This window comes from Macaca fascicularis, chromosome 5 (genome assembly GCF_037993035.2).
Source record: "Macaca fascicularis isolate 582-1 chromosome 5, T2T-MFA8v1.1".
Classification (NCBI taxonomy): domain Eukaryota; kingdom Metazoa; phylum Chordata; class Mammalia; order Primates; family Cercopithecidae; genus Macaca; species Macaca fascicularis.
This window is the reverse complement of record NC_088379.1, coordinates 188,347,190-188,374,561: the sequence shown is the minus strand read 5'-3', so window position 1 is coordinate 188,374,561 and position 27,372 is coordinate 188,347,190. Positions and strand designations below refer to the sequence as shown.

Sequence of the window (27,372 nt, the reverse complement as noted above, 5' to 3'; positions counted from 1 at the left end):
GATCTCAGTTCACTGCGACCGCTGCCTCCTGAGTACAAGCAGCTCTCCTGCCTCAGCCTCCTTAGTAGCTGGGATTACAGACGCCTACTACCATGCCCAGCTAATTTTTTTGCATATTTAGTAGAGAAGGGGTTTCACTATGTTGGCCAGGCTGGTCTTGAACTCCTGACCTCAGGCAATCCACCCGCCCCAGCCTCCCAAAGTGCTGGGATTATAGGCGTGAACCACCACACCTGGCTCGCTACAACATTTTATTCTAAATCCTTCCCTTATTCAAATCAGCCTGTAACAGTTTTGAGGCTGCCATTTTTTTGTACAACAGTTGTTCCTGTTCACCTGCGGATTATAATGGTGGCTATTCAATGGCTTCTATTGCTGCTGCATTTATAACAGCCAGTGTTATAAATGTTCATCTTCAGGCAATGAAATAGCATATTTCATGAAAATGATTATTGGCAAATACGCTATACATCTCTGCAAAAATTGATTGAGGTTATGTTTGCAAATGAGTCCCAGATGTCCTTTAAAGGCAGTGAGTCATCCTTCTGGAAGGACCCCTTTTAGACCCTTCATCTCTCGGCAGCCTGAGACTCCCTGCAAATACCTCCTCACCGTGGTTGGAGCTGGGCGGTCATTGGAAAGCCTGGAATCTAGAGAGTGGATTGCGTTTTCAGCGATCTGGAAGTTCCTGGCTATTTTAGACATCCCTTGTTGAAACATCACAGGATAAATATTGCATCGACATAGCTGAAGCATCACTGACAGGCTTTTAAGAACATGCTATGTTAGTAGAACCAGAAGTCTGTTGGAAGTGTGATGTATGCAAATGTCAGAGGAAAGTCTCTACTAATCCAGAAAAGCCTGAATAAAACACTGCACAATCTATAATTCATGTTTGTATCATAATTCATACCCAGACTTTCAGGCAAACTATACTTTAGTGAGGGTTTAAAAATTATTGCAGAGCACATGTAACAGACAGCCAAGATATTTCATGATTATATATGAGCCACTATTTTTTCTTGTAGAACATTTTTGTGTTGTCTGTCAACTGATGAATGGATAAGCAAATTGTGATATATGCATTCAGTGGAAAGAAATGAAGTACTGATACGGGCCACAATATAGAGGAACCTTGAAAACGTTATGATAGGTGAAATAAGCCAATCACAAAAAATTACATATTGTGTGCTCCATGTCTAGATATCCAGAACAGGTAAATCTATATAGATAGAAAATGATTGTTGGTTCACAATCTGGTGAATATATGAAAAAACATCGAACTGTACACTTTATTTTTACTTATTTATTTTCATTTAATTTTTTTAGAGACAAGGTCTTGCTCTGTAACCCAGGCTGGAGTGCAGTGGCATGATCATAGCTCACTGCAGCCTCAACCTCCTGGGCTCAAGCAATCCTCCCACCTCAGCCTCCTCAATGGCTGGGACTACAGGGATGTGCCTGATTAATTTTTGATTTTATTTTATGTTATATATGTATTTATTTATTTATTTATTTTATATAGAAAGAGTCTTGCTATGTTTCCCAGGCTGGTCTCAAACTCCTGGCCTTAAGCAATCTTCCCACCTTGGCCTCCCAATGTGTCGGGCTTGTAGGCATGAGGCACCTCGCCCAGTCAGATTGTACGCTTTCAATAAGTGATTGTATGATATATGAATCACATCTCAATACAATGATTAAACATTTGAGGGTTTTAAAGTATTAATGGATGACTACAAATTATAATTTAACTCTAAAAATGGAAAAGTCTCAGTTCAGAACTAGGTCATTTAGATCGATAACTTTAGGTTAAGGCCGCATAGTGCTAAACGTGACTATTAAAAGGACAGAGTTATAAATAGTCTGGCTCGCATGTTCCTCCCGCTCTGTAACATGATTACGGTTCATCTTGGACACCTTGTCAACTTCTGAAGTGAAGATCTCAAGAAAGCTGTTACAACACCAAGGAGGTGGGACTGTGCAGTGGGATGTGCTCCCAGAAACGAAAGCTTGTAAATTAAGCTGAGAGTTGGTGAATCTGCAAGATTTATGGCTCATGTAAAAATATGCTAACACAACTGTAAATTGATACACCACCAAATTGCACTCTGTCTTCTTACACAACACCGTTTAAGCTGTCAGGCACAGTCTTTTGCGAGAATTAATTGCCACATGTTAAATTGAAATAGAGTCTCCCGTGACTTGATAGAGCCCTTTCGGAGCCAGTACCAAATGTTCTTTGACCAGCTTGCAGGAGACACAGAACGGGCTCTCCAAACAAACAGCAATTTGAAAAAATTAATTCATGGAGTCCATAATAAGGCCTTATGGATTTGGGGGCATTAAATTTAACCTCATTTAATCCTTTAGGACAAGTACAAAGGAACTGTATGTCTTTACTTATCAAAGCACAACCTGGCTTTAAAATCTTTTGAGCAGGATCTTAAAAGGTCACAGATTGAGAATTTTGCCTCAGGAAAGTCTTTCTCTATCATTCTGTTTGTTTGTTTCTTGTGTGTCTCTTCTGGAAGTTGCAGAGGTTGAAATTGTTTCTTGAAATACCTGGAGGTCCAACCATCTTTCAGGAACCTCCATTTTCTGGCCAAATTTTGCCTCGTAGTTACAGGTCAGTAGAGCATGAGCTTTCTATGTGATAAGCCATCAAGATGGGTTAAAGGACTGGGCATGGTGGCTCATGCCTGTAATCCCAGCACTTTGGGAGGCTGAGGCAGGCCGATCACTTGAGCTCAGGAGTTCAAGACCAGCCTGGCCAACATGTGGAGACATTCACAAAAATTAGCTGGTTGTGGTGGTGCATGCCTGTAGTCTCAGCTACTCAGGGGACTAAGGCAGAAGAATTGCTTGAATCCAGGAGGTGAAGGTTGCAGTGAGCCAAGATGGCACCATTGCACTCTAGCCTGGGCAACAAAGTGAACCTCTGTCTAAAAAATAAAAATAAATAAATAAATAAAGCAAACTTGGCTGAAAGCCAACCTTCTCTGTTTTTGGTGTCGTTGCTCTTGGCTGATTTGGGGGTCTTCTATCCTCTCTCTACAGCAGTGGTCGCCAACTGTTTTGGCACCAGGCACTGGTTTTGTGGAAGACGATTTCTCCATGAACGGGGCTGGAGGTTGGGGGGATAGTTTCGGGATGATTCAAGTGCATTACATTTATTGTGCACTTTATTTCTATTATAATACATAATGAAATAATTATACACTCACCATAATGTAGAATCAGTGGGAACCCTGAGCTTGCTTTCCTGCAACTAGACAGTCCCATTTGGGGGTGATGGGAGACAGTGACAGATCATCAGGCATTAGATTTTCATTAAGGAGTACACAACTCAGATCCCTCACATGTGCTGTTCACAAAAGGGTTCTCGCTTCTTCGAGAATGTAATGTGCCACCGATCTGAGGAGGTGGAACTGAGGCAGTAATGCGAGTGATGGGAGCAGCTGTAAATACAGAGGAAACTTCAGTGTGGCCCGGCGGTTGGGGACCCCTGCTCTGGAGTGACTTTGGATCTTGTCATGGTCCTGGCCTCCCTGGATGACAGGCGAGAGTCACATGTCTACCAGCTCTGCCTGAATCAGAAAGGGCTGCTGTAGAAATTTCTGCCGATTTATTTTTCCCTCTGAACATTCTGGAATTTTCAGTAATGACCTCAGGACTAATTTTACTAACGCAATCCTTTTGCATTTTGAATTCACAACATAGTATTTGATATTCTGTGTTTCAAACTCTCACTGTCCATAGTTTAAAACACTTGTGGTCATATGCTATCAGTCACTAGTTCTTTAGTAGACAGCATGCTTTCTTCATATATTATCTCTGACTAGGAATTTCGGAGAGATGCTTTTCACAGGTTCGTGTTCCTCCCACCCTGAAAGATTCTATCTTAAGGAGTGTTTTCTGGTCTGATTTATACTGGAGCCACTGATTCTAATAACACTAGTTTTCCCTCTGTCTGCCTCTTTATGTCCACAGCTCTCATTCTCATCTGCCTCTTTTTAAAACTATCATAAAATTAAAACGATAGCTCACTATTCTCTATAGGCTTTAGGATATTTTATATTCCCTATTCTTGATTCAGGAAATGGGTTTATGTAACACCATTTATTCCAAATCTTTGTTCATTAAACAAATGAATTAACAAATTAGATTCATTCTAACTTTATCTTTCTAGTGGATTTATTCATACCAGTTACATTGGTAGAGTTGTCTTTCATTGTTACTTAATCAATGGGTAGTCTTGTTAATTTAAATTAAAATTTTTAAAATGGAGAAAGAGGATGAAAAGGCCAGTAATCCATTCTAACTTTGTAAATCTCTAATCCTTGAGATTCTATGTGGCAGATGAGTGAAACATTTCATGTCTTTAAGGCGATATTTATTCAAAAGGCTGTTTTTTATTTTATAACAGCTTTATTAAGATGTATTTTACATACCATACAATGTATAAAGTATATAATTTAGTGGGTTTAATATATGCACAGAGTTGTGCGACCATCCTGAAATCATTGTCGAACATTTTCTCGTCCCCAAAGAAACTCCATACCCACTGGCAGTCATTTCCCATCTCCCTCCTCCCTTGCCTCTCACACTCTAGGAAACGCAATCTACTTTGTGTCTCTGGATTTGATTTTATTATTATTATTATTTTGAGATGGAGTCTCACTCTGTCCCCCAGGCTGGAGTGCAGTCAGGTCCAAGCAATTCTCCCGCCCTAGCCTCCCGAGTAGCTGGGACTACAGGCATGTGCTACCACGCCTGGCTATTTTTTTGTATTTTTAGTAGAGAAGGGGTTTCATCACGTTGGCCAGGCTGGTCTTGAACTCCTGACCTCGTGATCCTCCCGCCTCAGCCTCCCAAAGTGCTGGGATTACAGGCGTGAGCCACTGCACCCAGTCCTGGATTTGATTACTCTGGACATTTCCTATAAATGAAATTATACAATATGTAGTCCTTTGTGACTGGCTTCTTTCGCTGAGCATCATGTTTTCAAGGTTTATCCATGTTGTAGCATGTATCAACACTGCATTTATTTTTATTGCTGAATAACATTCCATTGTGTGGATAGACCACATTTTATTTATCCATTCTTCAGTTCCTGGACATTTGGGCTGTTAAAGCTTTTTAGCTATTGTGGTTAACGCTGCTATGAACATTTGTGTGCAAGTTTTGTGTGAACATAGGCTTGAAGTTCTCTTAAGTATAGAACTAAGAATGGAATTGCTTGGTCACATGGCAACTCCATATCTCCCTTTGAGGAACTGCCAAACTGTTTTCCATGGTGCCTACACCATTTTATGTCCCCACCCACAGCGTATGAAGGTTTCAATTTCTCCACCCTCACCAACACTTGTTACTGTATCTCTTTTTCATCATAGCCATCCTTATGGGTGTTAAGTGGTACTTCAACGTGGCTATTTATTTTTAATGTGGTATTGAGTGATAGTGGACCTTTTTTTTTTTTTTCTTGAGATGAGATCTTGCTCTGTCACCAGGCTGGAGTGCAGTGGCATGATGTCGGCTCACCGCAACCTCTGCCTCCCGGGTTCAAGCGATTGTCCTGCCTCAGCCTCCGGAGTAGCTGGGACTACAGGCGCCCACCACCACCCCTAGCTAATTTTTGTATTTTTAGTAGTGACAGAGTTTCACCATGTTGGCCAGGATGGTCTCGATCTCTTGACCCCGTGATTCGCCTACCTCAGCCTCCCAAAGTGCTGGGGTTACAGGCGTGAGCCACCCCATATGGCCGGTAGTGGACCTTTATGGATTTAAAAAAAAAAAAAAAAAAAGATGTTGCCAGTTATAGTTACCTTTGTCATCTGATAGATTAATGTTCATCATGCTAATTCCATTGTTTTTTAGAGCAGCGTTTCCCAATCTTTTTTCTTTCCTAAGCCATGTCCTCTTGGAAAAATATTAAAAGTGCATGCTACCTGGAGGTTCTCATATACTTCCTAGATTGAGGATTATCTTCACTTGTTTCTGAAACTTTTTTATTTCACAGATCAGTAAAATAAACTTGCCAACTTTGTATTTGGCCATTTACCAACTACATTAACATGATTTCATCAAAGAAAGGACATTTAACCCTCAAAAGAATAGAATAACTATTTCATGCCAAAGAGTCTTTTTCAAGGCTATTTTATCAGCCCCTCTCTCCAACTGTCCTTAATTTCCAGTATGAAAATTCTAGTTTCTCATGTGGCTTCCCACAAAACCTCTGGTGAGGACTTACATTGGAATAATGTTACGGATACTGTAGCAGGCCACTGGCCCTCTCTGATAAGTGTATAGCCCAACTGGCAGGCAAATGGGTGAATGAACAGAGAAGCCATGGAGACAGGGATGCTGCCTGAGCCTGAACCAAGAGTGTTCCCATAGCCACCTCTGTTCTATTTCAAGCAGATCTGTGCCTAAAAATACTGGCCCTGCCTATCTTCATAATTAGAGTAAAAATTTTTTCTTTGGCCGGGAGCGGTGGCTCACGCCTGTAATACCAGCACTTTGGGAGGCCAAGTTGGGCGGATCACCTCAGGTCAGGAGTTCGAGACCAGCCTGACCAACATGGAGAAACCCTGTCTCTACTAAAAATACAAAAATTAGCCGGTCGTGGTGGTGCACGCCTGTCATCCCAGCTACTTGGGAGACTGAGGCAGGAGAATAGCTTGAACCTGGGAGGCAGAGGTTGTGGTGAGCCAGGATTATGCCATTGCCCTCCATCCTGGGCAACAAGAGCAAAATTCCATCTCAAAAATAAATAAATAAATAAAACAAAAATAAACAAAATAAATTTTTCTTCTCTGATGCAAGACAAAACATGGGATGAAATGTTGGTGGACGTTCCCAGTGGAGGCATCAGTGGGGCACATCCAGCACATACTTACCAATCTTGACCTTTCTAGAAATCGGACAATGTACCACATGATGCCAAAAAATTGCACAAGGTTCATATGGAGGGTTCTTGCCTGTAAAATTCAGCCTGAGCCTATCACTTAGACCTCTAGGTCCAACTATCAATTTCCAGGGGATACAAGGGTTTGCAGCACAAGTCAAATGATACCACAAGGAAACAATCAGCCAATGTAGATTGTGGGAGTCTGCAGACAAATGACCCATTTTCTTTAACATACTATAGCATGTGGAAAAGAGACTTACAGAATAAAAGAGACTTAGAGATATAGCAGCCAATTTGTGATTCTCATTGTATCCTGATTCAAACAAATCGTCTGTAAAAAGGCATTTTTAAGATGAAGTAGAGCAATTCATGTATGATCTGAATATTAGATTATATTCAGGAATGGTTATTAGTTTTCTTAAGCAATAAATAGCAAAGGGATGATGTTTTTTAAAGTATTTACTATCCTTTTGTGGTTCATAAGTATGATTATTTCATTTTCATGTTAATGTGTGAGATCAGCAGATCAGCCTCCCTCAAACCTTGTTACTACATCAGCACCACGTTACCCATCCAATGTGAAAAAAAAAAATTTACTAATTATCACTTAGACATGCACACCGAAGTATTTACAAGACACATGTTGTCTGAGATTTCTTTCAAAATACTCAAGAAGGCTGAGCATTATGGCTCACACCTACAATCCCAGCACTTTGGGAGGCTGTGGTGGAATGATCAGTTGAGTCCAGGAGTTCGAGACCAGCCCTGACAACATAGCAAGACCTCATTCTACAAAAAATTTAAACATTAGCTGGGCGTGGTGATATGTGCCTGTAGTCCCAGCTACTTGAGAGGCTGAGGTGGGAGAATTGCTTGAGCCCAAGATGTTGAGGCTGCAGTGAGCTGTGATCGTGCTATTGCATTCCAGCCTGGGCAACAGGCAAAAAAAAAAAAAAAAAAAAAAAAATGCTCAAGAAAAAAAGTTATATTGGGGAAATGGATGAAAATTAATTGGCAGAAAAATTAACATAAACAGACCCAGAAATGAGACAAATAATAGAATAAGTGGACAAGGACTTTAAGATAGTAACTATACCTATATCCTATATGTTCAAGATGGTAGAGAAAAGTATGCCCATGTTAAAAAGAGACATGGGAAATATTTTTAGAGACCCAATTAAAACTTTTAGAAATAAAACTAAATGTCCAAACTAAAAAATATATTGGATGAAATTAATAACAGATTAGAAAGTGCAGAAGAAAAGATTAGTAAATGTGAATATATAGCAGTACAAACTGTCCAAACTAAAACATACAGAGAGAAAAAAAGACTGAAAAAAAGAATAAAATATAAGTGAACTATGGGACAACTGCAGTTAGTCTAACATATGTGTAATTGTGTAACGGGAGTCTGGTGGGAAGAGGAAGCAGAGGATCATAAAAAAAATTTGAAGAAAGAATAACCAAAACATTTCCAAATTTAATACAAACTATTAATCCACAGGTTTAAGAAACTTAACAAATCCCAACACAAGACATGTAAAGAAGATGATGATAAAATATATCAAAATCAAGTTGTTAAATCTACTAATAAAAAGGGAAAAAAAGCAACCAGGAAGAAGATACAGGTATGGAGGAATAAAGATAAGAATGACAGCAAACTTCTTGTTAGAAATAATACAAACCAGAAGATATTGGCAAAGCACCCTTATAGTACTAAAAGACAAAACAAAAAACACTGTCAACTTAGATTTTTATATCCAGTAACAATGTCTTCAAAAGCAAAATCAAAATAAAGACTTTTTCAGACATACAAAACCAGAAGAATTAATCACCAGTAGACCTACACTATAAGAAATGTTAAGAGAAGTCCCTTAGGAAATCTAGTTTTATAAAAAGGAATAAAGAACACCAGAAATGGTCATTCTGTAAGGGGCATGGGGGGGGTGCAGGGGAGGTTAATATAAAAGACTCTTTTTTTGTATTTAAAAACAATCTTTGAAACATAATTTTGTAAAGCAAAAATAACCACAATGCATTGTGGGCCTTATAAATAAAGTAAAATTTTGACAAGAGCACAAAGGCCAATCCAGGATTTGAATTTATTGTTGCAAGTATATGTGAAACGGCATGACATTACTTGATGGTAGATTATGATAAGTTAAAATGCTTATCAGGGGTTGGCAAACATTTTCTGTAAAGGGTCAGGTAGTAAATATTTTAGTCTTTGAAGGCCTTACGGTCTCTGTCACAATTACTCAATTCTACTGTTTTCTTATTCTGTTTTATTTTTATTTTTACTTTTTTTTTTTTTTTTGGACACAGGGCTTCACTGTGTTATCCAGGCTGTAGTTCAGTGGCGTGATCACAGCCCACTGCAGCCTTAAGCTCCTGAGTTCAAGCAATCCTCCCATCTCAGCCTCCCAAGTAGCTGGGGCTACAGGTGTGTGTCACTACACCCAGCTAATTTTTTTTTTTGGTAGAGATGGGGTCTCCCTATGTGGCCCAGGCTGGTCTTGAATTCCTGTGATCCTCCCACCTCAGCCTCCCAAAGTGCTGGGATTATAGACGTGAGCTACTGCACCCACCCTCAATACTGTTGTTGTAGTGTACAAGTAGCCAGAGGCAATAAATACTCTAATGGGTGTGGGTGTATTTCAATAAAACTTTATTTACAATAACAGGTAAAACTAGCAGATTTGGCTCAGGGGCTATAGTTTGCCAACCCCTGATATATACTATAAACCCTAAATCAGTCATTAAAAAAAGAGAGGTATAGCTAACAAACCAACAAACAGATAAATGAAATCATAGAAAATACTAAACAAATTCATAAGAAGGCAAAATGGGGAATGCAATAAATAGAAAACAAATAGTAAGATGGTAGGTTAAACCTAACTATATTAATAATCGCATTAAAAGTAAATGGACTACCAGTCATTAAATGACAAATCAGAATTGAAGGTAAAAAAAGACCCAACTATATGCTGCTTATAATAAATGCATTTTAAATACAAAAATAATAAAAAGTTATAAGTAAAAAGATGGAAAAAGATACACCATGATAACAGTAATCAAAAGAAAGCTGAAGTACTACATAAATATCAAAGTTGATTTCATACCATGGAATATTATCAGAGATGAACAGAGTCATTTCACATTGATAAAGGGGTCAAGTCATAAAAAAAATAGCAGTCTTAAATGTTTTTGCACATAATAACAGAGCTTTAAAATGCATAAAGGAAAACTGGTAGAATTGAAAGGAGAAATAGGCAATTCCACAATTACACTGAAATATTTCATTTTTGTTTTTGATTTTTTGAGACAGGTTTTTTTTGCTTTTGTCGCCCAGGCTGGAGTAAAATGATGCAGTCTCAGCTCACTGCAACCTCCGCCTCCCAGGTTCAAGCAATTCTCCTGCCTCAGTCTCCCAAGTAGCTGGGACTACAGGCGCCTGCCACTATGTCCAGCTAATTTTTGTATTTTTAGTAGAGACGGGGTTTCACCATGTTGGCCAGGCTGGTCTTGAACTCCTGACCTTAGGTGATCTGCCCACCTCGGCCTCCCAAAGTGCTGGGATTACAGGCGTGAGCCACTGCGACCGGCCTATACTGAAATATTTCAGCACTCTCTCTTAGTTATTGATAAAATAGACCACAAATCCATAAGTGTACACAAGATTTCAACAAGATGATCAACCAACTGGACCTCATTGAAATTCCACCCAACAACAGCAAAATAGACATTATTTTTCAGTGCATATACAAATCATTCAAGACCAGCTCTGAAACTTTAACAGGATGGTAGGTAAATCGTTCTATCACAGTCATTTATCTTTTTATCATTTGAGGATACTATCTCTGTATCACATGCCTTCATGACAGACAGAACAAGAGGAAATAAAAATGACGGAGTACCGGAAACAGAGAGCGCAGTCGAGGAATGCATCAAACCTCCGGGCAAAACTGATCTGCCGTGACCAGGAACAGGGCCTCATTAAAACACAAATGACAAGTACTAAATCTTGATTGTGAAATCACAAGGGGAGAAATTAGAAATAGAAATAGAGCTACCTTATTTGGTAGAGTGTAATTTAAATACACATGGTTCATTGGAGACAAAATGAATTGGGGGAAAAATAAGCATACAGTCCACACACAACATTTCCCTATACAGTCACACATCACCTCATGGTGAAACGTGTCATGAGGTGAGTTTGTTGTTGTGAAAACATCGGAAAGTGTACTTAAACAAATCTAAATGGTCTACTATATACCTAGGCTGTATGGTAAAGCCTATTACTCCCAGGCCGCAAATCTGTACAGCACGTGACTACACTGAATATTGTAGGCAGTGGTAACACAATGGTAAGTATTTGTGTATCTAAACATAGAAAATGCACATTAAAAGTACAGCATAAAATATTTAAAATGGTACATATATATGGGGTACTTACGATGAATAAAGCTTGCAGAACTGGAAGTCGCTCTGGGTAAGTCAGTAAGTGAATGGTGAGTGAGTGTGAAGGCCTAGGACATTGCTGTACACCACTCTAGACTTTATAAACACTTTTAGGCTACACTAATTTTTTTTTTTTCTTGAGACAGTCTCATTCTGTTGCCCAGGCCTGAGTGCAGTGGCGTGATCTCGGCTCACTGCAACCTCCGCCTCCTGGGTTCAAGCAATTCTCCTGCCTCAGCCTTCCAAGTAGCTGGGACTACAGGTGTGTGCCACCACTCCCAGCTAATTTTTGTATTTTTAGTGGAGACGGGGTTTCACCATGTTGGCCAGGCTGGTCTCGAACTTCTCACCTCAGGTGATCCACCTGCCTTGGCCTCCCAAAGAGCTGGGATTACAGGCATGAGCCACCGTGCCTAGCCACTAAATATATTTTTAAAATGTCTTTCTTCAACAATAAATTAACTTTAGCTTACTGTAACTTTCTTACTTTATAAACTTTTTTAAAAATATATTTTGACTCTTTTGTAATAACACAGCTTAAAACACAAACGCATTGTACGGCGACTTGTATATACATATTTTCTTTCTTTATATCCTTAGTCTCTAAGTTCTTTTCTGTTTTTAACTTTTATTTATTTATTTTTTGCTTTTTAAACTTTTTTTGGTGAAAAACACACAAACACACACATTAGCCTAGGCCTACACAGATAGGATCATCAGTATCACTGTCTTCCATCTTCACATCCTGTCCATCTTCACATCCTGTCCCACTGGAAGGCCTTCCGGGGAAGTAACAGGCACGCAGCTGTCATCCCCGGTGATAACAATGCTTCCTTCCGGATCCCTCCTGAAGGACCTGCCTGAGTTTTACTTAACTTTTTTTAATAAGTAGACAGAATACACTCTAAAATAATGATAAAAAGTACAGTTTAGTAAATACATAAACCAGTAAAATAGTCATTTATTACCATCATCAAGTATTATGTACTGTATATAATTGTATGTGTGATACTTTTGTATGACTGGCAGCCCAGTACAAAAACATGTGAGCCCACATGCAACAAAAACATGTGAGCAATGCATCACACTACCATGTGACAATGAATATGGTAGCTCTGATGTGACTGGGCAAGAGGAATTGTTCAGCTCCTTTATAATCTTACGGGCCCACCATCGTCCATGCAGTCTGTCATTGACTGAAATGTCATTGTACGGCACATGCCTGTACATTATGTTTTGCATTGCTCTGAAGAGATAATTTAATGCTAATCCACTAATTTAATTATGACAGGAACTCATGACTCTACAAGCCACCAAATGATTAAAGTGAAACAAAATCCCGTCTAACTAAATGGAAGGCAAAGTACGTAAAAACTTTCAGAGATCAAGCCACAAAAGAGACTTGTCGTGTGTGGGCCTAGGAAATACCAGCTATGTAGACAAATAGTGATGGGGAAATAGAATTTTAACCCTGGAATCTTAACATTAAAAAGTTTTTAGTTGTTTTTTTTTTCACTGTTGATCCCCTAATCTTATTTCTTCTGACAATGACATTTTTTGCTCAAGGTTAGAGCTGTAATTTCAGTGGAGTGGAATGAACGTCCTTGGCCTTCTGCAGGCACAGGCCCTGAAGTTTAATTCCGTTCCCCTAGTGAGAAGCTGCAGGACTTGTAGCATGTCCGGTAACATCTTCTGCAGCCACTTCCCACACCAGGGTAGGCTGTGATCAGGAGCCAGTTATCAGCTCTAATCCTACCGACACACAGTTGCTCACTTGGACGTTTCAGCAAGATTGTGAAGCTACATGGAGGAATTCACAGTGGTGTGGATGTGATCAAGTGTTCTCACCAAAATACCTGGGCAAGGAATTGGTGCTAAAAGACCCTAGGCCAACTTCCAGGTCCATGCTGTCTAACAGGAATATGTGAGCCACACATGAAATGTTAAACCTTTTCACAGCCATGTTTGGAAAAGCAAAAAGAAATCAAGTAAAATTAATTTTAGTGATGAGTTTTATTTAATCCATTATATCCAAGTAGTAGTGTTTCTACATACAATCAATATAAACATTATTCATGAAATATTTTACTTTCTTTATTCTAAGTCTTCAAAATCTAGAGCGTATTTTATACTTTCAGCACATGTGAACTTGGACTGGTCACATTACAGGTGCCCAACAGTCGCATGTGGCTCCTGGCTACCGTATAGGACGGTGCAGTACCAAATGATTGATGGTGGAATGGGTAGACAAGAAAACCTTCGGCAATATACAAGTATAAAGTCAATATTTTTATTATCGGGGAAAATACGCAGTGCTAATATCTTACATGTTCAGTTCCGCCTTGCGGAGGGTGCGGTGGAGTGGGGAACTCTGGTCAGCGTCAGCTCCCAGTGTAAGCTAAGCCTTCTGCTCACGGGACTGATGAAACTTGTTCTTACAGGCTTAGAAATGTGGGTCATGGTGAATACGTAATTTGTAAGTCCTAAGAGAAAAAAGAATTACTAATAGCTAGGGAATTATTAAGAGAACCAGACCAAAGCTATTCTGCATGTTTTGCCATTTAATAGCATTTTCAGAGCCCAAACGGTCGGTGAGAACCAAGCTCTGCCTGGGAAATGCTCAGATATCCTGTCTCATGGGCCAGCTCATTCTCCCTCTTTTAGTTACATTAAATTCATAACCCCCTCCTTCCACGGCCGCCACCCACCACGTCAGCACCACTGTGTGTACACCACTGTTCTCCTACAAGTATGTTTTATAGACGGTACTCACATGGCTGGAAATTTGCTCACGGGGATTCAGGAAGAGACGTCTACCTGTCTTGCAGGAACTCTCACTAGACCGTTGCCTGACAGTATGAAAAGACCCTGCAGTTCCAAGTTGAGGTTAAGAAAGTAAGTGTGCCAATTAAGTGAAACCTAAAATTACATAAGAATAAACCCTTTTTAAAATCGCTAACATGGTGAAACCCCGTCTCTACTAAAAATACAAAAATTAGCTGGGCATAGTGGTGCGCGCCTGCAATCCCAGCTACTCAGGAGGCTGAGGCAGGAGAATCGCTTAAACCTGGGAAGCAGAGGCTGCAGTGAGCCAAGATTGTGCCACTGCACTCCAACCTGGGTGACAGAGTGAGACTCCGTCTTACAAATAATAATAATAAAATAAAATAGCTTACACTTGTATTCATTACCCATTTCTGCATAACAAATTACTCCAAAATTTAGTGGCTTAAAATAACAAACATTTATTATCTCACAGCTTCTGGGATCAGAAATTTGGGAGTGGTTTGGTTGGTTACAAACAAAATGTCATCTGAAGGCTTGACTGGGACGAGAAGATTCACTTCCAAGAGGGCTCACTGACATGGTTGTTGGCAGGAGGCCTTAGTTCTTTACCACATGGGCCTCTCCACAGGGCTGCTTGAGCGTCCTCCCTGCATGGCAGCTGGCTTCCCCCACAGTAGGTGATCCAAAAGAGAGCGCGAAAGAAAGTCACACCACCTTTCCTCCCTAGTCTTGGAAGCCACACATGCCCACTTTCACCACGCTCTATTCACTGGAAGTGAGTTACTAAGTCCAGCCCCCACTCGAGGGGAGGGAAATTAGGCTCCACCTTTTGAAGGCAGGAGCATATTTTCAACTCAAAGAGTTCAGGGGCATCTTTTGAAACTGCCACAACGTTTGTTGGATATCCTTTTCTACAGCAGTTCCTCCTGGCCTCCCTCACACCCAGACTCTACTGCTAAGTTCTGCAGCGTCAATTGGGAAGGCTCCTGGCCCACGAGGTATCTTCCCACCAGCCACATCAGGCCCCTGACAGGTCTTAATAAACAGCCCAAGCCAGGGCTTATGAAACTGCAGGTTTTGACCCATTGGTAGATGTTGGCCAGTTTGTTTTTTTTTTTTAATAGTTGAGATGAGAAAAATATGTGTATGTATTCCGTGTAGTAAGCATAGATTTCATAAAACATTTATTTCAATTCATTCATTCATTTGCACAAAAAATATTCTTTGGGGACCTATGATGTGCCAGAAGCTGTTTGGGGCACTTGACACATGAATGAAGAAAACAAAGACCCCCATTCTCCAGGAGCTAACAGTCTAGTGGAAGGATCCAGACCATAAAAATAACCATAGTAGAATCAAGAATTTAGTATGCTCAAAGGTTTGACAGGAAAAGGAAAAACAGGACAATATAAGGTGGTTCAAGAGTGGTAGGGGTGAGTTGCAACTGTAAATAAGGTAAATAGGTAAGCGTACTTGAGACAGTAGTAAACATATGATGTGTACATACATATGTGTTGATATGGTTTGGATCTGTGTCTCCACCCAAATCTCATGTCAAATTGTAATCCCCAGTGTTATAGGTGAGGCCAGGTGGGAGGTGATGGAATCATGGGGATGGCTTCTCCTGGCTTAACACCACCCCCCTTGATGTTGTCATGGCAATAGTGAGTGAGTGAGTTATTGTGAGATCGGGTTGTTTAAAAGTGTGTAGTACCTCCTCCCTCTCCCTCTTCCTCCTTCTCCGGCCATGTAAGACGTTCCTGCTCCCTCTTTGCCTTCCACCATGATTATAAGTTTCCTGAGGCTTTCTCAAAAACTGAAGCTGCTTTGCTTCCTGTACAGCCTGTAGAATGATGAGCCAATTAAACCTCTTTCCTTTAGAAATTACCCAGTATCAGGTATCTCTTTATGGCAATGTGAGAACACACTAATACATATGTAACATATGTGTGTGTATGTATGTGTGTTTGTGTGCACCTGCATGTGTATATATCTATGTGTGTACTGAGTCTGTTATAAAATTAATTTCATACCATGAATCATACCAGCAAATCCAAAAAACACTGCCACTAGACCACAATCTGGCCTAGATACCATGGGAAGGGAGAAGACAGGGAGAAGAAGAGGAACACCCCATTCCCCTCAGTTCTCAGAACCAGAGCCAGCATCTCCTTGGTAAGGAAAGAGACACGAGTTCTGGACTGGTGTAGAGTGCCATCTCAAACCAGGAAATTCTTCACCTTTTTAACCTTGCTAAACCCAAGCCATTTACTTAAAAAAGCCATCCCAACCTTTAGCAAGCTCAATACTAAGTTCACAATTGCAATAGACTATCATGTGTATTGCATAAAGAATAAAGCTGCTGTGTTGGAGAAACATGGTGGGGTAGGAGGTGGAGGAAGAATTCCAGGGAATTTCCTAAAAATAAGAGTTAGGGGGAAAGACTATATGGGGAGAAAGGATTTCTATAGTTTGTGAAAAGTCTTGGATGGGAGAAAATGTATGACCTAGAAAGAAGGCAAGTACTAGAGTTCTAAACTGGGGGCTGATAAAGTGGTGAGATCAGAGCCAGACTGATTTTAAACCCAAGTGAAGTTCATGTTAAAGAGTCTGAACTTTACCCTGAGAGCAATGCAGCGCCACTGAAGAGTTTTAAGCAGTGAGAGATCTGTATTTTAGAACTATTTTAGAACACTGAGCCTCGTGAAAGTAAATAGCAAAGATCCTCAAAGTGCAATGTGAGCAACCCATGAAGTGTGCAAAGTAGGCTGTTGATGGTCTGAAGACTATGCGAGATATACATTTTACCAAAAAAAAAAAAGTATTGGCTGAGTGCACGCCTGTAATCTCAGCACTTTGGGAGGCTGAGGTGGCCAGATCACTTGAACCCAAGAGCTCAAGATCAGTCTGGGCAACATGGTGAAACCCCGTTACTGCAAAAAAACAAAAATTAGCCCAGTGTGGTGGTGGGTGTCTGTAGTTTCAGCTACTTGGGAGACCGAGGCAGGAGGATCACTTGAGCGTGAGAGGTCGAGGCTGCAGTGAGCTGTGATCGAGCTGTTGCACTCCAGCCTGGGCAACAGAATGAGATCCTGTCTCAAAAAGAAAAAAGTATTAAGCTTTACAAAGCTGTAATATCTAGATTTCAGCATATAATTATATGTAATTTATAAGTAAATATATTGGAAGTACATACTAAAATTTTGTGCCGATAGGGATGTGCAGTCAAACACGTTTAGAGACCCCGGCCGTAGGAGATGGCCTGGAAGAACGCCCGGGAGACAGCTCCCCCTCAGCTTCTGCTTGGTAGGTTTGCTTCCACCCCGGGGAAGCAGGGCCCCTCCCAAGACTGTTCACAACGGAGGCTTACAGCAGGAACCCAAAGCACTGCTTGCTCAGTGATGTATAGACTAAGTGGAAGAATTTCTTGGCTATGCATCCCAACTCTGGCCTCAGCAGCACGCTTTCCAGGAAAGGGAGGAACCCAGGTGTTCCAAGGTAGAAGGAAAAGAAACAGGAAGTGCTGGCAGGACTCAGGGGAGGGAAGTTAGCAGGGCCACTTGGCCGACGGCCTCAAGGTTGAGGAGCCTCAAGTTTTGGCTACTGTTCAATGACAAGTCTGTGCAGAGGAACACAGTGAGACTTTTTCACAAATGCAGACTTTGACCTTGAGCGACATTGTTTTCTAAGAGGCATGCACTCGCCATTACAGAGGCTGTTGCCATGGAGACTCATGAGTGGCCGCTGTTTGTGAGAGTGAAGAGCTCAGGCTGTACTTCTGGAAGACAGAATTCTGTGGCGTTCAAACTCCTCCTATACATTTGGTGGCCTCTCTCCAAGAGAGCACTTTGAGAGATGAAAAGACTGTGTGTGTGCGCTCCTTGTAGATGGTGAGCATGTGGCTTGATGAGGAACCTTTGAATACACAGATTTCCTCATCTGACCCGGCTTAATGAGAGGTTTTCCTTTGAAATGTTTTTTCTTTGGTATTTATTTTTCGCTTAGCTTTAAATTGAATTTATGTAAAACAGGATTTTGCAATCGCCTTTTGTTTTTTCATGCATGCCCTTTGAAAATATCTGCTCTGTCTACTATTTTTAAACTATTTCAATCTTTTACGATCCTCATCACTTGCCGTTAAATAATTAATTGTTGTCAATTGCACACTGAATTTTTTTTAAATGTCAGCCTCATCCAGAATACAATTTAAGTAGAAACTAACCACAAATAATGTAAGAATTTAGATACTGCAGGTTTACAAATTTTTATTTGGCTCACAATGTATTAGGCAATCATTTTATTGTTATCCCACGGTTCATTATTAGATCCTATGGAAATCTCCCGCCACTGGTACTAGTTCAATATGAGGGTGGAAGGGAGGAGGACCTCAAAAAATCTAAGGGCTACCTGGTTTCACTGAAGATCCTTAGAAGTTGTTTAGACTAGAATGTGACCGTGGAGAAAAATTTAAGACCTATTCAGGAGGTTAAAGCAGTCAAATTGTGTTGTACTGAGTGTGGAAGGTGAAGACAGGCAACAATTGGAGACAACACCGAGGGTCCTGCTTGTGACCTGCATGGTGATTCCACTCCCTGAGATAGGGAACCATTGAAGAGGAAAAGTTTTTAGCTAGTAGACAACAACAAATTCATTCCTAAACATGTTGAGCTTGAGCAACTTTGTCTTTGTATTAAATACCTATTGTAGGCCGGGCGCGGTGGCTCACGCCTGTAATCCCAGCACTTCGGGAGGCTGAGGTGGGCAGATCACGAGGTCAGGAGATCGAGACCATCTTGGCTAACACGGTGAAACCCTGTCTCTGCTAAAAACACAAAAAATTAGCTGGGCGTGGTGGCGGGCGCCTGTAGTCCCAGCTACTCGGGAGGCTGAGACAGGAGAATGGCGTGAACCCGGGAGGCAGAGCTCGCAGTGAGCCGAGATCGCGCCACTGCACTCCAGCCTGGGCGATGAGCAAGATTCTATCTCAAAAAAAAAAAAAAAAAAAAATCTATTGTAGAGATGGGGTCTTGCTATGTAGCCCAGGCTGCTCTTGAACTCTTAGACTCAAGTGATCTGCTCACCTCAGCCTCTCAAATGCTGGGATTAGAGGCATGAGCCCCTGCACCTGGCTACAAGAAACTTCTGAGACATCCAAGTGGAGAAGTAAAGTGGAGAAGATCTGGAGTTGAGAATAGAAGTTTGGGCTAGCAATGTTAATTTGGAAGTTGTCATATAGATAATGATTGAAGCTATCAGCAGAGCTGAGATGAATGGAGATCTTAGAAATCTCAAGAAGAGTATTGGCTGGGCACGATGGCTCATGCCTGTTATCCCAGCACTTCAGGAGGCCGAGGTGGGTGGATCACCTGAGGTCAGGAGTTTGAGACCAGTTTGGCCAACATGGTGAAACCCCATCTCTACTAAAATACAAAAACTAGCCCTGCGTGGTGGCAGGCACCTGTAGTCCCAACTACTCGGGAGGCTGAGGCATGAGAATCACTTGAACCCAGGAGGCAGAGGTTGCAGTGAGCCGAGATTGCACCACTGCACTGCAGCCTGGGTGACAGAGTGAGACTTTGTCTCAAAAAAAAAAAAAAAAAAAGAAGAATATAGAAGGAGAACAGAGCTTCGGACAAAGCATTAGGTAATCCTGATATTTAGTTATCAAAGGATGAATGTCTCAAGAAGGAAAATAAGTTGATAATGTGCTAAATGCTGTTTAGAGATTAGGTAAAGTGAGTATGGAATGATGTTGAGAGCACTGGAGATCCGACATAAACTACATTGGTGTGATGGGAGTGGACTGGGCAATGAGAAGTGAGGAGACAAAAATCATAAATCTATACACAGCTTTCACGACATTTAGTTATAAAGGAAAGAAGAGAAAGGTGGAGGTTGCTGGAGGGAGTGCAAATCATGGCATAGTTTTTGGTTTTGTTAGCTTTAAGACGAGAGGAACATGAGCATGCCATGGAAAGAATCAGTTGAAAGGGATAGTTTGAAGCCACAGAGGAGCGAAGAGATAATTGCAAAAGTGGTCAGGAAGACCTCCCACAGGTCAGGAAGAAAGAACATCTCCTAATGTAACAGAAAGCACAGAAAGACTAGATGCAAGTGCCAGGTTGGTGCAAAAGTAATTGAGATTTTTGCCATTAATTTAAAAGAAATTGAGAGAGTTCTTGGCTGATGGCTTCATTTTACCCTAAGAAGCTAAGGATGAGAAGGAAGGTAAAAGGATTAGAGGTTTGAGGAAAGCAGGAACGTTTCAGAACTGTTGTCCAATAGAGAAAGAAAGGGAGTGAACCAGAAAATTATATTAAGACTTCCAAGCAGAGCTGGGAGTCCATTGAAGACTGGTGATTATTCATTTATAAATGCCTCTTTTCACAGACCTAATGGAAAGACTGCCAAAAGCGTATTAAATAATTTCAGATTCTTTCTTGATGATTACTTTTAATATGGATGTCATAATAATTTTCCTACATATATTTTATCATCTATATTTTCCTTTCATCATGCTTGAACATCAAATTCAAATCCAAGAGAAAAGTTAACATAACTGAATCTAATTATTTTTTTCTTTACAATTAAAATGTACCAGACTGTCTGAAGCCAATTAATCCATGAACCCACCCCCCAAAATACTAATATCTCAGTATGAGTATTTGGAATGCTAATAAGGGTACACAGATAAAACCACAGCATTAACATAGTGGCCTTTGCAAGGCAGGCTGCTGGAAGGGTTAGCTAAAAGTGTGCAGAATTCAATAATTCATGGAGAATAAGGGAGTTGTGAAGATGCAATTAAGGAGATACGTAGTATTCAAAATCAAACCCATAATTTTTTGTTTGTTTGTTTTTTGAGATGGAGTCTTGCTCTGTCACTAGCCTGAAGTGCAGTGGCGCAATCCTGGCTCACTGCAACCTCCACCTCCTGGGTTCGAGCGATTCTCCTGTCTCAGCCTCCTGCATAGCTGGGATTACAGGCGCCCGCAACCATGCCCGGCTAATTTTTGTATTTTTAGTAGAGACGGGGTTTCATCATGTTGGCCAGGATGGTCTCAATCTCCTGACCTTGTGATCTGCCCGCCTCAGCCTCCCAAAGTGCTGGGATTACAGGCATGAGCCACCGCGCCTGGCCCAAACTCAGAATATTAAATAAACTCAAGAGCTTGAGTGCCCCAAAGCAAAGTATCCAGGTAGCCTTGTGAAGCACTGTGTGAGACCAACCGCAGGCTGTGTGATGGTTCATTTTATGTGTCGACTGGCCTAGGGTAATGGATGCCCAGGTAGCTAGTGCAATGTTGTTTCTGGGTGTGTCTGCGGGAACATTTCTCTTCTGCAAAGAGATTGGCATTTGAATTGGTGGACTGAGTAAAGAAGATCCCGCTCGCTGACGTGGGTGGGCATCATCCCATCTATTGGGAGCCTGAACAGAACACAAGGCAGAGGGAGGGTGAATTCTCTCTCTCCTGGAGCTGGAACATCCACCTTCTCTTGGACATTGGAGCTCATCATTCCTGGGCCTTTGGACTTACAACAGTGGCCCCCTGGTTCTCAGGCCTTTGGCCTCAAACTGGGAATTACACCACGGGCTTTCCTGGTCTCCAGTGTACAGACAGCAGATTATCGAACTTTTTTTTTTTTTTTTTTTTTGAGACAGAGTTTTGCTCTGTCGCCCAGGCTGGAGTGCAGTGGTGCGATCTCGGTTCCCTGCAACCTCCGCCTCCCGGGTTCAAGCGACTCTCCTGCCTCAGCCTCCTGAGTAGCTGGGATTACAGGCGCCCGCCACCATGCCCGGCTAGTTTTTGTATTTTTAGTAGAGACGGGGTTTCACCATGTTGGTCAGGCTGGTCTCGAACTCCTGACCTCAGATGATCCACCCCTCTTGGCCTCTCAAACTGCTGGGATTACAGATGTAAGCTACCACGCCTGGCCTGTGGAAATTTTTGACCTCCATAATCATGTAAGTAATTTCTCATAAGTCTCCTCTTATATACCTATGTATCTCCTACAGGCTCTGTTTCTCTGGAGAACCCTGACTAATACAGGCTGATACAGTAAGAAAGGCAATGAGATAACAAAGAAGGAAGATAATGAATGTTGGAAACAACTATTCTGGGAGGAAGATGAATATAGAGAGAAACAAAGACAGAAATGAAAGAAAATATTTTAACTGCACCAATGTTTATTATTTGATCTCTGGCTATTAGGTTTCTGTCTCCTAGAGTCCTGGAGAGAGAAGCAGCTGGTGATCTTTTTCCAGGTGTTCCATTCGAAATAGTATAGCAGTTTCTTCACTGATGAAGTTTAGGAGAGTCCTAAAACGTGCCGGTCATTTCCATCTTGAGCTTTTCTCTTTGTTCTGTGTACTCTTGTGGGAGATGACCTTTCTCTTCATATAAGTACATTCTCTCCTTTTTTTAATAAAGGGACAGGGTCTCACTCTATCGCCTAGATAGAGTGCAATGGGACGATCACAGTTCACAGCAGCCTCCAACTCCTGAGCTCAGGCATCCACCTGCCTCGGCCTCCCAGAGTCGTGAGATTACGGGCGTGAGCCACCATGCCCAGCCTCTCCTTTTGTGTATGCTCAAGAAAAGTCTAAATAGAAGACCAGCATCCAAGTCAGGAGGTTCCCTTTCCACCCACTCAGTGGCCTGAGGCAGCAGCCCAGAAATCTTCCTGCATTCTTCCATCTCCCTCACGCCATCCATACATATCCATACTGATCCATCCACAAGTCCTCTCAGTTCCACCTCTAAAACGTCTTTCAAATCCTTTCACCTCTCTCTCAATCCCTATTTCTGCCTAGGGCCACCATCGTTGCTCACACAGACCACACCTGCCTCTGCCCAGGCCTGCCCTCCACTCCTCCCTAATTCAGCAGTTGCACAACAAGAGATTTGTCCCAGATGCAAATCTGATCATGCTAGTTCATGATCAGTAAGCTGTGCTGTGGCTCTGAACTGCTCTGAGAATAGAGCCCAAACTTCTAGAACCTTGGCTGCAAGGTCCCTCGCCTGCCCTCTCACTTTCCCCAGCACTTAGGTGCCTGCCTGCCTGGACTTCTCCAGGATGCTCTCATCTCAGCCTTCTCTCCTCCTTCCCTCATTTCCTCCATTCTCTTGTCTTCTTTCCACCCTATTCACTGGGCAAACTCCTAACGCAGGTTGCTGTTTAGATACTGTTTACTCCAGAAAACCTTCTGGAACCCAGCTGTTTCTTCTAGACCCCACCTTTTCCTTCCTTCAAACATCAATGTCAAGAAACCCTTGTCCGTCGGGCGCAGTGGCTCCCAGCACTCTGGGAGGCCGAGGCGGGCAAATCACGCGGTCAGGAGTTTGAGACCAGCCTGGCCAACATGGTGAAACCCTGTCTCTACTAAAAATACAAAAAATTAGCTTGGGCATAGTGGAGGGCGCCTGTAATCCCAGCTACTCGGGAGGCTGAAACAGGAGAATGGCTTGAACCCGGGAGGCAGAGGTTGCAGTGAGCCGAGATTGTGCCACTGCACTCCAGCCCAGGCGACAGAGTGATACTCCATCTCAAAAACATAAAAAATAAAGAAATATTAAAGAAAGAAAAAAAAAAGAAAAGAAAAAGAAATCCTTGTCACACTTTATTGCACCTATTTGTTTGAAAGCTCAAATGAGCTTGAAGACTCAAATATTATGACTATCTAATAAAGATTAACAATAGCTCTCTTTCCTGTGTATGTGCTTATTCTGCCTTCTCCCACTAAAGGGACAGTTCCTTTAGGGGAAGAATTTTGTCTGCTTCATTCATCCCTGCTGCTCAGGACCCAGGAGAGGACCCAGCAAAGATGCTGCATTAACTTTGCCAAATGAGTGAAGGCAACGAATACCCAGGGGGCCCAAAGAAAGACAGTTTTGGCCAGGCTTGGGTTCGAGTTGAAAGCGGAATAGCGTGTTCCTGTGCCCCAGATTGGAGGTGATAGAGGCAACGTAACAGAGGGGGTCTCACCGGGAAAGTGAATCCCAAGGAGGGAAGGGAAGACAGGTTAGAGCAATCGATGGTCAGGATCAGTCTATTCCGCTCAATGCTATATTCCTAAGCACAGTGGTTGGGCTGTTACAAGTTTCTGAAAATATTCAGTTGAATGAATGAGTGATCAAACGAATTCCTAATGCAGCCCACAGCTTTCGGGGACTTAGAAAATGAAACGTGGGCCAGGCACAATGGCTCGCACCTTGTAATTGAACCACCTTGGAAGGATGAGGTGGGCAGATCCCTTGATCCTAGGAGTTCAAGACAAGCCTGGACTACATGGCGAAACCCTTTCTCTAAAATAATACAAAAATTAGCTGGGCGTGGTGGTGTGCGCCTGTGGTCCCAGCTACTCAGGAAGCTAAGGTGGCAGGATTGCTTGAGCTTGGGAGGTGGAGGTTGCAGTGAGTCAAGATCGTGCCATTGCATTCCAGCCTGGGTGACAGAACAAGACCTTTTCTCAAAAAAAAAAAAAAAAAAAAAAAAAAATTTGATCAGACTTGGGGAAAATGCTGACAAGACATTGAATTCTAGTAATGGAAATTCCAATATATTTGTTTCCATAAGAAATAACACTGACAAGTGGGCCCAGAATTCATAAGATCTACCTTATTTTCCCTAAAGATTTGGAAAGTCAATCACATAATCTTTCTTGATGAGTATAGATTCAGAGAAAGGGAAGTTACCATTCAAATGTTCTGTAACATATGGCACTAATTGCCCAGTTCCTTCATTTCTGTAGTTGGTGTGTGTGCCTGCCAGTGAAGCCCCTGTACCTTGTCCAACGGGGCACCGCCAGCCCCAGCCTTCCAGACCCTGCTGTGTTGGTCCTGTTTGGCCAGTCAACCCCCACATTACAGTGACACATAATTTAGATAAGCCAGCATCTTCTGTCAGGTTATTAGGGTCTTGAGCCAGCCTCAGAGTCTTCCCCCAGATTGGCAGATCTCTATTGTGCCCCCTTGGAAGTTCCGATTTTGTGGTGGAACTTTTCCAAAAGCAACCACATCGCCCTCATTTTCAAGTCCTAAGGAGTCACCTGCCCCAAGCAACGCTTTCCGCTTGAGCATTCGGAGACTGCAGAGGTGGGTGGAGCTGTAGACGCATTAGGTAATTTACTGGGTCAGTGACTCGTTTGAAATTGAGGGCTTCTTGGCAATGACGTTTGAAAAGAGAAAAATGTTCAGTCTAGGAGACAAGACAAGAATTAGAACAGCTATTGAGAACTCCACAGCAAGGCGGCTGAGATTGCTTAGTAGAAAGAAGCTGGGGGCAAAGTGTCCACTCTGAAGCTAGAGCTTAGTCATTTTAAAATGAACAACCTGTACTCGGTAACATGCGTAAATACCTTGTTATTTGTCTTCTATAATTACTTTCTTCTTATTCTCCCTTGATGTATGCAAGCTCTTGGAAACAAGGAAGACTCTCTTAATGGTATTAATGACTAACAATAGCTCTCTTTCCTCTGTATGTGTTTATTCTGTCTTCTCCCACTAAAGGGACAGCTCCTTTAGGGAAAGAATTTTGTCTGCTTCATTCATCCCTGCTGCTCAGGACCCAAGAGAGGACCCAGCAAAGATGCTGTGTTAATTGTTGCCAAATGAGTGAAGGCAATGAATGCTCAGGGGAGCCAAAGAAAGACAGTTTTGGCCAGGCTTGGGTTCAAGTTCAAAGCGGAATAGCACATTCCTGTGGCCCAGACTGGAGGCAGTGGAGGGAAAGCAACAGGGAGGGTCTCACTGGGAACGTGAAGCCCAAGGAGGAAAGGAAGACAAATTACAGAAACAGTTCGGCCCAGGCAGGCCGTCGTCTCCCAGGGCTCCCCTCAGTTGAAGCCTGGGAGAGCTTGTGTGTGTGTGTTTGTGTTTGTTTTTGTTTTTGTTTTTGAGATGGAGTCTCGCACGGCTGCCCACTGCAGCCTCCGCCTTCCAGGTTCAAGTGATTCTCCTGCCTCAGCATCCCAAGTAGCTGGGATTACAGGCACCCGCCACCAGGTCTGGCTAATTTTTTGTATTTTTAGTAGAGATGGGGTTTCACTCTGTTGGCCAGGCTGGTCTTGAACTCCTGACCTCATGATCCTCCCGCCTAGGCCTCCCAAAGTGTTGAGATTACAGGCGTCAGCCACCATGCCTGGCCTTGTGTTTTGTATTAATATAAGAGATGCACCCCGTCTCTACTAAAAAATACAAAAAACTAGCCGGGCGAGTTGGCGGGCACCTGTAGTCCCAGCTACTCGGGAGGCTGAGGCAGGAAAATGGTGTAAACCCAGGAGGCGGAGCTTGCAGTGAGCTGAGATCTGGCCACTGCGCTCTAGCCTGGGCGACAGAGCGAGATTCTGTCTCAAAAAAAAAAAAAAAAAAAGAGGTGCTGTCTAATGAGTGCTACTGAGGCAAACAGCAGTGCAGAAATAGACAACTAGCTTATATCTGGCAGCAAGCACCATAGAATAATTTAGTGTTTGAAAAATATTAACTTATTTACAGTAACAAAATGTCACATTGGTAAGTTACTTTTTAATCGACAAACAAACCAAAACAGAACAAAGGAAAAGGTTAGGAAAATTTTAATGGCTTTGGTAACTTGACTTCCTAAAACTGTTTTGAGTCATACTTTCACTGTTTTCATCTTTAAAAAGTAAAAACAGTAAGCCTGGAACGTGGACTAAGAAAACAATTAAAAACGAAAAAAATAAAAGCAGACTTGGCACCATGGCTTATGTCTGTAATCCCAGCACTTTGGGAGGCCGAGGTGGGGGGATCATTTGAGCCAGGAGTTCAAGGCCAACCTGGGCAACATAGTGAGACCCCCATCTCTACAAAAAGTTTAAAAAAAAAATTAGGCAGGCATCCTGGTGCATACCTGCAGTCCCAGCTACTCGGGGGATTGAGGTGAGAGCATTACTTGAGCCCAGGAGGTTGAGGCTGCAGTGAGCTGAGATCGTGCCGTTGCACTCTAGCCTGGGAGACAGAGCAAGACCCTGTCTCACAAATAAAATAAAATAAAACAACCAACCAACCTACATTTTCCTTATGACCTTTTAATATTGCTATATCAGAAAGTGATATAGATTAAGTCACTTGAGCTCCCTGTGAAAATATTTTACAGAATTCTCTTGGAACCTTATGTTCCTGTCTCTCCACAAGAGAGGTCATATGTTTTTGAAATTTCCATTGCAGACTTACCCTGCCTTAGCTTTTCAGTGT

The 27,372-nt window shown here is 42.0% G+C and overlaps 1 pseudogene; it reads left to right on the top strand.

Annotated features, from left to right (window-relative positions):
• The first annotated feature begins 7,374 nt into the window (after positions 1-7,374).
• LOC123573828 (small nucleolar RNA U13) lies at positions 7,375-7,489 on the top strand (annotated as a pseudogene).
• Positions 7,490-27,372: the final 19,883 nt, after the last annotated feature.